The following is a 15259-nucleotide window of genomic DNA, read 5'->3' on the forward strand; positions in this document are numbered from 1 at the left end:
CGGTTGATGCTACTGAGACAGGAACTGAGGTCGTTACTCCTCCATTCATTCAAACATGTACAGCGTAAAATGAAAGCCACCTTTTATTCTACATCTAACAAAGCAGGGAAAAAACTAGCACAATGCCTCAAAGGCAAAAGGACCAAATCTAAAATAACTCACTTATTCCACCCCCACACAAAAGAAAACCTGACCAATCCTCAGGACATAGCAAACGTACTTCAAGGGTGACTATATCCTGCTGTAACTTCATGCAAGCTTCTCACTGCTTGTCTCTCTTCTGACAACCAGTGTTAATACTCCATCACGGCACCCTTGTCTTGCTTGTATATCAACAACTTGTGCTTTTGATCTATTTGGCCCTTTGTGCCTGCTGTGTGCGCCCCCTGGTGTCCATTACACCATCATTGGCTCCTGGGTTGGAGGCGACAAAAAGGGGAGTCAGTGATATACTTCTTATCACAATTATATTCCCTGAGGAAGCCCACAGTGGTGAAACATGTTGGGATAACCTTTCAATTGTCACCTCCTAAATGACAAGACTACTTCCTCCTGGACGGCACACCATAAGACATACTTGTATTTGATGTCCATGTTTGTATATTAACAAACTTTTAAATAGCTCATTTGTGTATTATTAAAATAAAATAATTTTTATATTTATATTCTTGTCTTCGATGTCTGCTGGCACCTTTAAAATCCCCCCCAAAAAGCCTATCTGTATTTATTGGGATGCTACAAATGTTTTCCCTTCTACATATTCTGTTTTACTCATTAAACAAATGAGAAAAATCACTTTACAACCAATACAGTACAGGGTGGATTGTAATTGGTTGTTATCAACACTAATTTTCACTCTTTGCTTCTTGTTTGCTTTTATTGAATACATTTAGACCAATAGATATAATTATTGACACCAAACAAATCATGTTCACTTGCTAACTGTAGAAAAAAATTAAAAAGGCTAAAGATTTCCTTTAATTACCAGCAGAGACATACAGTATTTTCTAACACAAGAATGTTGATTGCAGACTGTATATTTCCCTTATCTTCTGTCTCCTTCCCTCTTGTGATTTTGTATGCCAGTATTCCTCTCCTCCTGTCTTCTGGTTTCATTCGATCGCTGCTTTTGCGTCACTGAATAACAATAGACAAACACCAGCCAGCGTGAACACTGCCAAAATAGACAGGCAGGCCGACAGCACAGGGCTTCAACACTAAGCTGTGTCTGGAAACAAAGGGGAAATGTCAAATGAATATTGTTTTTGTATTTTTTTTTCACAACATTTTTCTTTTCCTTAGGTTAAGATTGTCAGGAATGTCATTCACTTCCTATTAGTATCCTGCAAGAAATATTTCTAACCTTATGCAAAGGATAATGTACTTCCTATGATAAGGTGTCCTGGTATCCTGTGCTAAACAGATGTGTTTTCATAATGGATTAGTGAAAAAAGCAATATCAGCAGTCCATAACAAAAGAACAAGGGTCATATATTATATGTAAATCTTATGTAAATACTCCAATAAATTTAGTTTGAACTATTGGAGATAAAATATCAGCATTGTCAGTAGATCACTGTGAAAGGAACCAATGGCTGTGAAAATTAGTGGACTCAAAAATAAGGCAATGGCATATGTTACAATAGGAATGTATATACTCTTTTCTATATATATTCTTTTCTTTCTCTTTGTTACAGTCAAGACTAATACAGGCCATACATGGTCGAATTCCAAAAAAATTTCTTCCGAAAATCAGAAATTTGGTGCGTTTTGTGAGCCGATGGTTCCACCATTCATTTTGAAATTCGACCAACCAAGCTTTCAGTTTCACCTCATGGTTCTACAGAAAATAATTTTTCTGGTCGGGAATCTTCTTTTCTTTCCAAATCACAGCTTGCGTACATTTCTTTTTCGATTATATTTCTCGCACAATTCTCCCTTCATTGATTAGAAATTTGTTAATTTTCCCCAAAATTTCCAACATGCCTCACACCAAAAAAATTGGCTGTTGCTGCAGCCCACTAATGGTGCGAAATTCAAAACAAAATTCTTAGTTACGATTTTCGTAGGAAAATTCCTTTGGAATTTCACCCTTGTATGGCCTGCTTTAGAAAGTGACATTTAGGGGTTGATTTACTAAAACTGGAGAATGCAAAGTCTGGTGCAGCTGTGCATGGTAGCCAATCAGCTTCTAATGTCACCTTGTTCAGTCACGCTTTGACAATAAGCCCTGGTTCATATTGGAGTGAATAGGCATGTGATTTTACATGTCAAATCGCATGCCAAATTGGCAGCAATTGCCAGCAATGGCACTGTCCGAATCGGTGCGACGCCGCACCAATTCCCAAAAGTAGTTTCTGTACTATTTTTGCCAACTTTGGGGTGTGATTTCCATAGACATATGTGCAGCAACACGCACAGATGTCTCTGAAATCGCCCCCCGAAATCGGGACTGACATGCGGGAATGAAATCTGCTGGACTCGCACAATTTCATTCCCGCAGCCAGTATGAACCTATCAGGAACCATGAATCAGACCGAGACAGAAGTATAGTTAAATCACACTTGTTTATTAATAATAATAATAATAATAATAATAATAAGTTAAACAGAGTAAGCGTAGTCAAAACAAGCAGAGTTCAGTAACCGGATCGGGTAGTCAGCCAAGCAAATGCCAGAGATCCAGAGATAAACGTAGTAGTACAGCAAGCAGGATCAGGAGCCAAAAGGAACAAGCAAGTCTTCAACAGGAACGACTTTAACCACTTCCCGACCGGCGCACGCCGATGTACGTCGGCAGAATGGCACGGCTGGGCAAATGGGCGTACCTGTAAGTCCCATTTGAATTTCCCGCCGTGCCATTGCATGCATGCCGCCGGGAGCTCCGTGAGTCGGGTCGCGGGTCCCGCGGACTCGATCGCCTCACGGAGAGGACGAACGGGGAGATGCTGATGTAAACAAGCATCTCCCTGTTCTGCCTAGTGACAGTGTCACTGATCTGCCCTCCCACTCATCGGGAGCAGAGATCAGTGACGTGTCACAGCTAGCCCATCCCCCCTACAGTTAGAACACATCCCTAGTACTGACTTAACCCCTCCCCGCCCCCTAGTGGTTAACCCCTTCACTGCCCGTGTCATTTACACAGGAATCAGTGCATTTTTATAGCACTGATTGCTGTATAAATGACAATGGTCCCAAAAATGTGTCAAAAATGTCCGATGTGTCCGCCATAATGTCACAGTCACAATAAAAATCGCTGATCGCTGCCATTACTAGTAAAAAAAAAAATTATTAATAAAAATGCCATAAAACTATCCCCTATTTTGTAAACGCTATAACTTTTGCGCAAACCAATCAATAATCGCTTATTGCGATTTTTTTTTACCAAAAATATGTAAAAGAATATGTATCGGCCTAAACTGAGGAAAAAAAATGTTTTTTAATTATTTTTTTGGATATTTATTATAGCAAAAAGTAAAAAAGAATGCGTTTTTTTCAAAATTGTCGCTATTTTTTTGTTTATAGCGAAAAAAATAAAAACCGCAGAGGTGATCAAATATCACCAAAAGAAAGCTCTATTTGTGGGAAAAAAAGGACGTCAATTTTGTTTGGGAGCCAGGTCACACGACCGCGTAATTGTCAGTTAAAGTGACGCAGTGCCGAATCGCAAAAAGTGCTCTGGTCAGGAAGGGGGTAAATTCTTCCAGGGCTGAAGTGATTAAGTAGGCAGGACTGACGAGCAGAATCAACAACAGCTGGGTAACAGTGGAGAGAGATGGAAGCTGGCAATTAGCCGACAGCTGAGTGGCGAACTCAGAGAAAGAAGGGCTGAGCCCAGCCCTGATAGAGCCTAGGCTTAAACCTGGAAGTTGATTGGTTTCTATGCAGAGCTGCACCAGATTTTGTACTCTCCAGTTTCGGAAAATCAACCCCATAGTCTGCAGGGCTTTACAGTTTAGTTCTAAGCCTATATAATCAAAGCTAGCAGGCATTCACATAATCAAATTTGTCACACTGTATATATACAAAATTAAATAGGTAGAATAGGTAGGATCTTGAGACAAAACTTTTTTTCTATGTGTGGTTGCCATCGATTCATTATGAATGCCTACATTTATCATTTATAATGGATATTTTAATTTATCACATGTATTTTCCTGGGCGATTTGCTGTTTTTGATATGTTGACAATTTTATTACGTGATAATTGACTATGTACAGTATCTCACAAAAGTGAGTACACCCCTCACATTTTTGTAAATATTTTATTATATCTTTTCATGTGACAACACTGAAGAAATGACACTTTGCTACAATGTAAAGTAGTGAGTGTACAGCTTGTATAACAGTGTAAATTTGCTGTCCCCTTAAAATAACTCAACACACAGCCATTAATGTCTAAACCGCTGGCAATAAAAGTGAGTACACCCCTAAGTGAAAGTGTCCAAATTGGGCCCAAAGTGTCAATATTTTGCATGGCCACCATTATTTCCACCACTTCAATACCAGACACTTAGACACCTTCCTGCCTAGGCCAATTTTCAGCTTTCAGCACTGTCGCAATTTGAATGACAATTGCGCGATCATACAACACTGTACCCAAAAAATGTTTTTGTATTTTGTTCCAACAAATAGAGTTTTCTTTTGGTGGTAATTGATCACCTCTGTGGTTTTTATTTTTTGCGCAACAAATAAAAAAAACAAAGTTTTTCTTTGTTTCTGTTAAAAATGTTTGTAAATAAGTACGTTTTCTTCTTCAATGACAGGCACTGATATGGTTGCACTGACGGCACTGATGGGCACAGATGAGGCAGCACCAATGAGGTGGCACTGATGAGGTGGCCCTGATAGGCGGCACTAATAGGTGGCACTGATGGGCACTGATAGGTGGCACTGGTATGCGGCACTGATGGGCACTCATAGCTGGCACTGTTGGGCACTCATAGGCGGCAATGATGGGCACTCGTAGGTGACATTGATGGGTACTTATGGGTGGCACTGATGGGTACTTATGGGTGGCACTGATAGGTGGCACGGATGGGCACTGATGGGCACTGATAGTAGGGCACTGATGGACAGGGATGGACACTGACAGGTGGCACCGATGGACACTGATGGGTGGCACTGATGACACTGATTGGTGGCACTGATGACACTGATGGGTGGCATTGCTGGGCATCACTGATATATAATGGTGCCAGTCAGTGCCCATTTGTGGGCACTGATTGGCACAGATTGGGCATAACTTGGACATGTGGATGGCCATGGGGTACATACCTGGCCATCCACATGTTGCCCCCGTCCCTGATGGTCCTGGCAGCTTCCCTGGTGGTCTAGTGCGGGCATCCGAGGGGGGGCTGCGCTGATAAACAATCAGCGCAGACCCCCCCTGTCAGGAGGGCCGCGGATCGGCTCTCCTCTACTCGCGTCTGTCAGACGCGAGTGAGGAAAAGCCGATCAACGGCTTTTCCTATTGACATTGTGATCAGCCTTGATTGGACACAGCTGATCACGTGGTAAAGAGCCTCCGCCAGAGACTGACACACCGCTCCACCGATCGCCGCGATGCCCGCCCCCATGGGCGCGTGCGGGAGCTGTTATCCTGCTGGACGTCATATGACGCCCAGTCAGGATAACTGAACCACCGCCCGGCCATCAATCTGCTATAGGCCGGGCAGGAAGTGGTTAACCCTCTTGGGCATGGAGTTCTCCAGAGCTTCACAGGTTTCCATTGGAGTCCTCTTCCACTCCTCCATGAAGACATCACGAAGTTAGTGGATGTTAGAGACCTTGCGCTCCTCCACCTTCAGTTTGAGGATGCCCCGCAGATGCTCAATAGGGTTTGGGTCTGGAGACATGCTTGGCCAGTCCTTCACCTTTACCCTCAGCTTCTTTAGCAAGGCAGTGGTCGTCTTGGAGGTGTGTTTGTTTTTTGCCCAGTCCAAGGATCACGCTCTGCTTTAGTAAGTCATAGTACATTTTGGCATTCATGGTTCCCTCAATGAACTATAACTCCCCAGTGCTGGCAGCACTCATGCAGCCCCAGACCATGACACTCCCACCACCATGCTTGACTGTAGGCAAGACACACTTGTCTTTGTACTCCTCACCTGGTTGCCGCCACACATGACTGACATCATCTGAACCAAATAAGTTTATCTTGGTCACATCAGACCACAGGACATGGTTCCAGTAATGTCCTTAGTCTGCTTGTCTTCAGCAAACTGTTTGCGGGCTTTCTTGTGCATCATCTTTAGAAGAGGCTTCCTTCTGGGACGACATATTTGATGCAGTGTGCAGTGTATGGTCTGAGCACTGACAGGCTGGCCCCCCACCCCTTCAACCTCTGCAGCAATGCTGGCAGCACTCATACGTCTGTAGCACTTACCCCCGAAGGAGCGGCGGATTAATTGTTATATCCGTAATTAACATTTACCACCCAACCCTCGCAACCCATAGATTCATAACTCACAGTCCTTAATGCTTTTTCACTTGCTATATTTATCAACATGAACTGGGATGAGAGAAGGACTTCTTTTGAGATGCTCTTTTGTTACATTATTATCTTTCAATGGCTCTTGCAGGAGAACTAGAATCAATTGTGGATAGTTGAGAAATCACTTTGTGCAATTTCTTTAATCAGGGAAGATGGAAGTAGATTTGATAGAGAATAATTGACAAAGAGTCACTCTGAATAACTTTATCATCTGCATGACTTTTCAAGAACAGTCCATATCTCTATATGTGTGCTTGCAGCTTCAGCGCTACCTTTTTACCACTACTTCCCATCTGTATGGTACTTCCAAGTTGAGCTAAAGAAAAGTCACTCTGAATAACTCCTCCCGCTTGACTGATTGGAATTCCGGGGCATTGCTGAACCCAAAGTCATAGGCTATCACCGCCCATCTCACTGACTTGCGTGCCAACAACCCTAAGCCTCTGGCAGTACCCTTCCCTTGGGCTTTCACTCACGTGATCAATAGTCCATGTGCCACTCACAAACGATCGATCGCCCAGTTTCCTTCCGCTTTGTTGCCACTTCTCCCACAATGATTCTTGGTTCCTTTTCTCCTTTATGGCCCGTTCCCCTCCCCGCAGGGGCGGCCAACGACACCAGAGATTACATGCTGTAAGGTGTCATCTCTTCCTCCATGGGGGGAAAGCTCCGTTGGCGGAACCCCTCCGGGAACCAGGCTGGCTCCCACCAGGCAGGGCTGGACTCTACTCCTCGACTCCCTCGGGCACCATGTGACCCTGATTTTATATGAAAGTCCCGGGATTACCAAGCAAATTAATGATTGGTCAAGACTAACATACAAACTACCTGCCACTCAAATGAAAATCAAACATCAATAGGCCTGTTGTAATAGCACAAGCCTGTCTAAATTTACCTGACATAGAAAACTACCAGGAAAAGTCACCTACCTAAAAGTAGGTGCCCGCTACACGTCTGTTTCCCAAAGACAACCTCTGGATATGACGCTGAGCACATGCATTCAACTTCTTGGGTCGACCATAGTGAGGCCTGTTCTGAGTGGAACCTGTCCTGTTAAACCGCTGTATGGTCTTGGCCACCATACTGCAGCTCAGTTTCAGGGTCTTGGCAATCTTCTTATAGCCTAGGCCATCTAATTGGGTCCCAATTTGGATATTTTCACTTAGGGATGTACTCACTTTTGTTGCCAGCGGTTTAGACATTAATGGCGTGTGTTGAGTTATTTTAAAGGGGACAGCAAATTTAAACTGCTATACAAGCTGTACACTCACTGCTTTACATTGTTGCGAAGCGTCATTTCTTCAGTGTTGTCACATGAAAAGATATAATAAAATATTTACAAAAATGTGAGGGGTGTACTCACTTTTGTGAGCTACTGTATACAGTATAACTACATTTTTTAGGGATTGTCTTTGTTCGGCTGGGGCTGTCTTTCACTGATTAGATACTGCTGTGAACAGTACTTAGTATTTAAGCAGTGGTATTTACCGGTGTTCAGGTGTTATGAGCAGTGGCGGTGCTTCCACTAAGGGCGCATGGGCACCACCCCCTCTCTCCAGCCACCCACCTTTGTGTAGAATAGATAGATTCATGCATTGCATGAATCTATCCATGGCCGCTATAGCCACCCCCTATTCAGGGGTCCAGCCCCTGTTCGGACACTGGGCGCCTGAATTCCAGTGGCGGGGGTGTTTTTTTGAAGCACCTGATTAGAGCCATAGGCTCTTATAGGCTTCAAAACAAGCAAAGCATTGCGCTCACAGTCCACACAGGTGTGTTAGCAAAGCAAATTAATATTTGCTTTTCTAACACTGGATCTAATACCCGTCACCTGACTGACTGAAGGCACAGGTGCTCCGATTGGACACCTAATGGAACGGAAGAAGAGATGCACGGGCAGAAAGAGAACCATGGAGGACACAGGAGCTGTCGTCTGACCCTCTGCATGTCCCATAGCTCGCGGCCGTCACCCACCACAAGGATGGGGTAGGTGTGTGGCAGTCAGACGGCGAGCGGGGGGGTCACAGAGGCTGCATATGATGGGCACAGAGGCTGCATATGATGGGCACAGAGGCTGCATATGATGGGCACAGGCTGCATATGATGGGCACAGGCTGCATATGATGGGCAGGTACTGCATATGATGGGCACAGAGGCTGCATATGATGGGCACAGGCTGCATATGATGGGCACAGAGGCTGCATATGATGGGCATGGGCTGAATATGATGGGCACAGGCTGCATATGATGGGCACAGAGGCTGCATATGATGGGCACAGGCTGCATATGATGAACATAGGCTGCATATGATGGGCACAGAGGCTGCATATGATGGGCACAGAGGCTGTATGATGGGCACAGGGGCTGCATATGATGGGCACAGAGGCTGCATATAATGGGCACAGAGGCTGCATATGATTGGCACAGACTGCATATGATGGGCACAGAGGCTGCACATGATGGGCACAGAGGCTGCATATTATGGGCACAGAGGCTGCATATGATGGGCACAGTAGCTGCATATGATGGGCACAGTAGCTGCATATGATGGGGCACAGCGGCTGCATTTTATGGGCACAGTGGCTGCAATTGATGGCACAGTGAGGCTGCAATTGATATTTTTTTTTTTCAGTATTTTTGAGTTTGTTAGCGCCCCCCTAAAACATTTTGAGCATGAGCCGCCACTGGCTATGAGTAAATGCTTTGTGCATGAAACACGTTAAAGCAGAGGTCTGCCCACCGCTACAAAAATTAAAAGCCAGCAGCTGCACATACTGCAGCTGCTGACTTTTTAGAATCGGACACTAACCTGTCCTGGAGTCCAGCGATGTCAGCACCTCAACTGATGTTACCATCAGCTGTCGGGTGCATGCCACCTCCATTGAGTAAGGGAACCTGGCAGTGTAGCCTTATGGCTTCACGCCGGGAACCCTACTGAGCATGCGCGAGGCTCCGCACCCCTCTCCTACTGGCCCGGTGACAAGGGAAGGAGGAGGAGGGAGCCCCAGTGATGATGCAAATACCCGTGGCTGAGGCTCCTGGAAGTGGAGACTGGATACATGTCAGTAGCGGCTGGTGAAGTTTTAGGATGGGGGGGCGCCAGACCCCGCCCTTCCTTTTTGACCCCTCCCACTTGGTGAAAATGGGCGTGGTTTCAGCGAAATAGTGGGCGTGGCTCTAAGGTGGTGTGGTTAGCGTCTGAGATGAACAAGGGATGGAGGGAGAGGGAGAGAGGGACAGCAGCCCCAGATCCTACACAACAAAAGAAATGTGTATTCTACAAAGTTTAACAATCAGCATATAAAGATACTCCAAACACCTGGTGTTAGCGCTTCAATCATCCCGGCACCATGGTTGTTATGGTGTCAGGACGATTGAAGCTCATTATTACTATTATTACATTGTAATATAAAATGAAATCGTTCAACTCACCATAATGCAGAATCAGTGGGAGCCCCGAGTGTGTCACTAGCCACGTCGCCTGCAACCAGATGCCATCAGGTGTCCCCAGCAGTCCCTTCTTACATGCAGCCTGTGTCACATCAAATGCAGCCTCTGTCACATAAAATGCAGCCTCTGTCACATAAAATGCAGCCTCTGTCTCCCCCCAAATCCAAATGCAGCCTCTGTCACATAAAATGCAGCCTCTGTCTCCCCCCAAATCCAAATGCAGCCTCTGTCTCCCCCCCAAATCCAAATGCAGCCTCTGTCTCCCCCCCAAATCCAAATGCAGCCTCTGTCTCCCCCCAAATCCAAATGCAGCCTCTGCCCCTCCCCAAATACAGCCTCTGTCCCCTTACATCAGAGTTGCCATCAGTGTCCCCCCACAGCATGTGTCCCCATCAGAGCCCCCCACAGCAGGTGTCCCCCACAGCAGGGTGTCTCCATCAGAGTCCCCCCACAGCAGGTGTCCCCATCAGAGCCCCCCACAGCAGGTGTCCCCCACAGCAGGGTGTCTCCATCAGAGTCCCCCTACAGCAGGTGTCCCCATCAGAGTCCCCCCACAGCATGTGTCTCCATCAGAGTCCCCCCACAGCAGGTGTCCCCATCAGAGTCCCCCCACAGCAGGTGTCCCCATCAGAGTCCCCCCACAGCAGGTGTCCCCATCAAAGTCCCCCCACAGCAGGTGTCCCCCATCAGAGCCCCCCACCAGAGCCCCCCCACAGCAGGTGTCCCCTATCAAAGCCCCCCACAGCAGGTGTCCCCTATCAAAGCCCCCCACAGCAGGTGTCCCCCATCAGAGTCCCCCCACAGCAGGTGTCCCCCATCAGAGTCCCCCCACAGCAGGTGTCCTCCATCAGAGTCCCCCCACAGCAGGTGTCCCCCATCAGAGTCCCCCCACAGCAGGTGTCCCCATTAGAGTCCCCCCACAGCAGGTGTCCCCCATCAGAGCCCCCCACAGCAGGTGTCCCCCACAGCAGGTGTCTCAATCAGAGTCCCCACACAGCAGGTGTCCTGATCAGAGTCCCCTCAAAACAGGAGTCGCCCATCAGAGCCCCCCACAGCAGGTGTCCCCCATTAGAGCCCCCCAACAGCAGGTGTCCCCATCAGCGTCCCCCCACAGCAGGTGTCCATATCAGAGCCCCCAACAGCATGTGTTCCCCATCAGAGCCCCCCACAGCAGGGTGTCTCCATCAGAGTCCCCCCACAGCAGGTGTCCCCCATCAGAGTCCCCCATCAGAGCCCCCCACCAGAGCCCCCCACAGCAGGTGTCCCCTGTAAAAGCCCCCCACAGCAGGTGTCCCCCATCAGAGTCCCCCCACAGCAGGTGTCCCCCCATCAGAGCCCCCCCCTCCAGGCAGCAAAAAAAAAACAAAAAACAAAAAAAAGTAAAAAAAAAAAAAATTTTTTAATACTGGCCCTTTAAAAAAAAAAGGAAAAAAAAAGGTCCTTAAGTGCACTGTGTTTGGATGCCGGATACAGTGCGACGCCGGACACAGTGCACTTATAGGAAGCGCCACGTCTATGCAATCACGAGATTGCAGACGTGGCGCTGCATTTGCGGGCGTTTAGCCACAGCAGGTGTCCCCATCAGAGCCCCCCACAGCAGGTGTCCCCCACAGCAGGGTGTCTCCATCAGAGTCCCCCTACAGCAGGTGTCCCCATCAGAGTCCCCCCACAGCATGTGTCTCCATCAGAGTCCCCCCACAGCAGGTGTCCCCATCAGAGTCCCCCCACAGCAGGTGTCCCCATCAGAGTCCCCCCACAGCAGGTGTCCCCATCAAAGTCCCCCCACAGCAGGTGTCCCCCATCAGAGCCCCCCACCAGAGCCCCCCCACAGCAGGTGTCCCCTATCAAAGCCCCCCACAGCAGGTGTCCCCTATCAAAGCCCCCCACAGCAGGTGTCCCCCATCAGAGTCCCCCCACAGCAGGTGTCCCCCATCAGAGTCCCCCCACAGCAGGTGTCCTCCATCAGAGTCCCCCCACAGCAGGTGTCCCCCATCAGAGTCCCCCCACAGCAGGTGTCCCCATTAGAGTCCCCCCACAGCAGGTGTCCCCCATCAGAGCCCCCCACAGCAGGTGTCCCCCACAGCAGGTGTCTCAATCAGAGTCCCCCCACAGCAGGTGTCCTGATCAGAGTCCCCTCAAAACAGGAGTCGCCCATCAGAGCCCCCCACAGCAGGTGTCCCCCATTAGAGCCCCCCAACAGCAGGTGTCCCCATCAGCGTCCCCCCACAGCAGGTGTCCATATCAGAGCCCCCAACAGCATGTGTCCCCCATCAGAGCCCCCCACAGCAGGGTGTCTCCATCAGAGTCCCCCCACAGCAGGTGTCCCCCATCAGAGTCCCCCATCAGAGCCCCCCACCAGAGCCCCCCACAGCAGGTGTCCCCTGTAAAAGCCCCCCACAGCAGGTGTCCCCCATCAGAGTCCCCCCACAGCAGGTGTCCCCCCATCAGAGCCCCCCCCTCCAGGCAGCAAAAAAAAACAAAAAACAAAAAAAAGTAATAAAAAAAAAAATTTTTTAATACTGGCCCTTTAAAAAAAAAAAGGAAAAAAAAAGGTCCTTAAGTGCACTGTGTTTGGATGCCGGATACAGTGCGACGCCGGACACAGTGCACTTATAGGAAGCGCCACGTCTATGCAATCACGAGATTGCAGACGTGGCGCTGCATTTGCGGGCGTTTAGCCTGCCTTGGGGCGTTTTCTGAAGCGCCGAGTAGCTTCCGCTCGGCCATAGCAATACATACTACAAGCGCCGGGTGGAAGCTACTTGGCACTTCAGATTTGATTGACATCTGCCCTGAGTCAGATGTCACTTCCTGGTTCTCTCTCTCATTGCGCCCGAGAGAGGAAACAGGAAGAATGCTGGTGCCAGTGTGAGGAGGAGGACACCGCAGGAGACCCAAGGTAAGTACCGCTGTGTGGAGAATGGGGGGGACACCTGCTGTGGGGGGCTCTGATGGGGACACCTGCTGTGGGGGGGCTCTGATGGGGACACCTGCTGTGGGGGGTTCTGATGGGGACAACTGCTGTGGGGGGTTCTGATGGGGGACACCTGCTGTGGGGGGCTCTGTGGGGGTCCCCCATCAGAGTCCCTCCACAGCAGGTGTCCCCATCAGAGCCCCCCCACAGCAGGTGTCCCCCATCAGAGCCCCCCCACAGCAGGTGTCCCCATCAGAGCCCCCCCACAGCAGGTGTCCCCATCAGAGCCAACCCACAGCAGGTGTCCCCCATCAGAGCCCCCCCACAGCAGGTGTCCCCATCAGAGCCCCCCCACAGCAGGTGTCCCCCATCAGAGCCCCCCCACAGCAGGTGTCCCCATCAGAGCCCCCCCACAGCAGGTGTCCCCCATCAGAGGCCCCCACAGCAGTTGTCCCCATCAGAACCCCCCACAGCAGGTGTCCCCATCAGAGCCCCCCCACAGCAGGTGTCCCCATCAGAGCCCCCCACAGCAGGTGTCCCCCCCATTCTCCACACAGCGGTACTTACCTTGGGTCTCCTGCGGTGTCCTCCTCCTCACACTGGCACCAGCATTCTTCCTGTTTCCTCTCTCGGGCGCAATGAGAGAGAGAACCAGGAAGTGACATCTGACTCAGGGCAGATGTCAATCAAATCTGAAGTGCCAAGTAGCTTCCGCCCGGCGCCTGTAGTATGTATTGCTATGGCCGAGCGGAAGCTACTCGGCACTTCAGAAAACGCCCCAAGGCGGGCTAAACGCCCGCAAATGCAGCGCCACGTCTGCAATCTCGTGATTGCATAGACGTGGCGCTTCCTATAAGTGCACTGTGTCCGGCGTCGCACTGTATCCGGCATCCGAACAGAGTGCACTTAAGGACCTTTTTTTTCCTTTTTTTTTTTTTTAAAGGGCCAGTATTAAAAAAAAATTTTTTTTTTGACTTTTTGTTTTTTTGTTTTTTTGTTTTTTGCTGCCTGGAGGGGGGGGGGGGGGGCGCTGATGGGGGATGCACCCACTGTATGGATTGGAGTCTGGGGAGTCAAGCCAACCTGAAGCAGTGTTGTTACTGCTTTGTCCACCTGTACATGTCTTAAGCCAAAACTTTTTTCCCCGACTATTTCAAAAGGGTTGGATTCTCCCACCTGAGCTCCCATAGGACCCCATACCAGTTAATTGAAGCTCCACCCAGTTGGCCTCAATTTCCTTTTGTCCTTGTTACATAGGACCAAAGAAACAAGATGAAGAAACCCCCTTACTTGTGCCATAGGTAAATCCATGATAGTTTCCCCTAAGTTGCCCTGCATGTCCTCTTTATATAAATAAAAATATTAATATTAATATAAATAAATTCAGTTTTTTTTTTTTTTTTTTTACTAGACTAGGGAATATTTGAACCCCCTGTCAGACCCAAAAGGAATGGAGTGGAAATTTTACAAAGTGAGGGGAAGTCCCCTTTTAGGGAGTTGTCCCCAGAACAGATGTGCCCATTTGCAGCTTATTCTTGTTTCGGTGATAACTAAATCCTTTTTGTATTTCACTTCCTGCCCCACTACCAATGATCACCAAGACAAATAGATAACATCTCCAATGGGGACACACACAAGAATAGGGGTTAAAAAAATAAGAAAATAAAAACAAAAAATGTACATACACTGGTTTGGAAAAAAAATAGATAGGCGGATGAAGGGAAATTTTAGGGAAAATTAAGTGTTTTTTAAAAAAAAGCTAAATATGAAAATATGTATATACAAAAATATTTTTTTTAGAATGACTGAATCAGTGTGAAAATGAGAAGTCTAGTATTTGATATGCAGACAGGCATGAAAGAAATACAGTTTTAAATACATTGCTGCAATGTATTTATGTATAAAATCTGCACTGTTTTCAGGCTTGGTTTATACAGAAGATTCAGTGTGGGTTCTTTTGAGAGCTGGTTGCAACAATTTGACTAGGTAGAGAAGGACAGCAGGGGAGGAAACCCTGTAGGCAACTTTTTTAGATCTTTATCTGTTTACATTGGACTTTATTTTTCATCTGCAACAACAGCTATTCATTAGTTCAAGAAAGATGATTCATCTTGCTTTGAAAGAATGTTTGCTTTTCTGGTATCCTAGGAATATAAGATATCGTTTTTAAAGTTACTATTATAGTCGTATAGTGGATCACATTATTAAAATTACCTGGAAGGCATTCAAAACCAGAAAGAAATGATACCCAGAGAAAATATAACAACCATTACAGGATGTAAATGTATTATATAAATTTTAAAAAAGGGGTTAAATCTAAGCACTTTATAGTGCCCAGATTCAACCTCATTCACCCTTGTTGTTTGGCACATAAAAATATACAGTAATGCCTTGGTTTGCG

The 15259-nt window shown here is 47.6% G+C and overlaps 1 long non-coding RNA gene across 1 annotated transcript; it reads right to left on the minus strand.

The window, feature by feature from the left end:
• Positions 1–858: 858 nt before the first annotated feature.
• LOC141102551 (uncharacterized) lies at positions 859–13794 on the minus strand. The gene is made up of 3 exons (XR_012235141.1): positions 13426–13794; positions 9927–10049; positions 859–1228 (listed from the first exon to the last, which is right to left on the minus strand). It is a non-coding gene; the product is annotated as an uncharacterized lncRNA (long non-coding RNA).
• Between the last annotated feature and the right edge of the window lie 1465 nt (positions 13795–15259).

This window comes from Aquarana catesbeiana, linkage group LG07 (assembly GCF_042186555.1).
Source record: "Aquarana catesbeiana isolate 2022-GZ linkage group LG07, ASM4218655v1, whole genome shotgun sequence".
Classification (NCBI taxonomy): domain Eukaryota; kingdom Metazoa; phylum Chordata; class Amphibia; order Anura; family Ranidae; genus Aquarana; species Aquarana catesbeiana.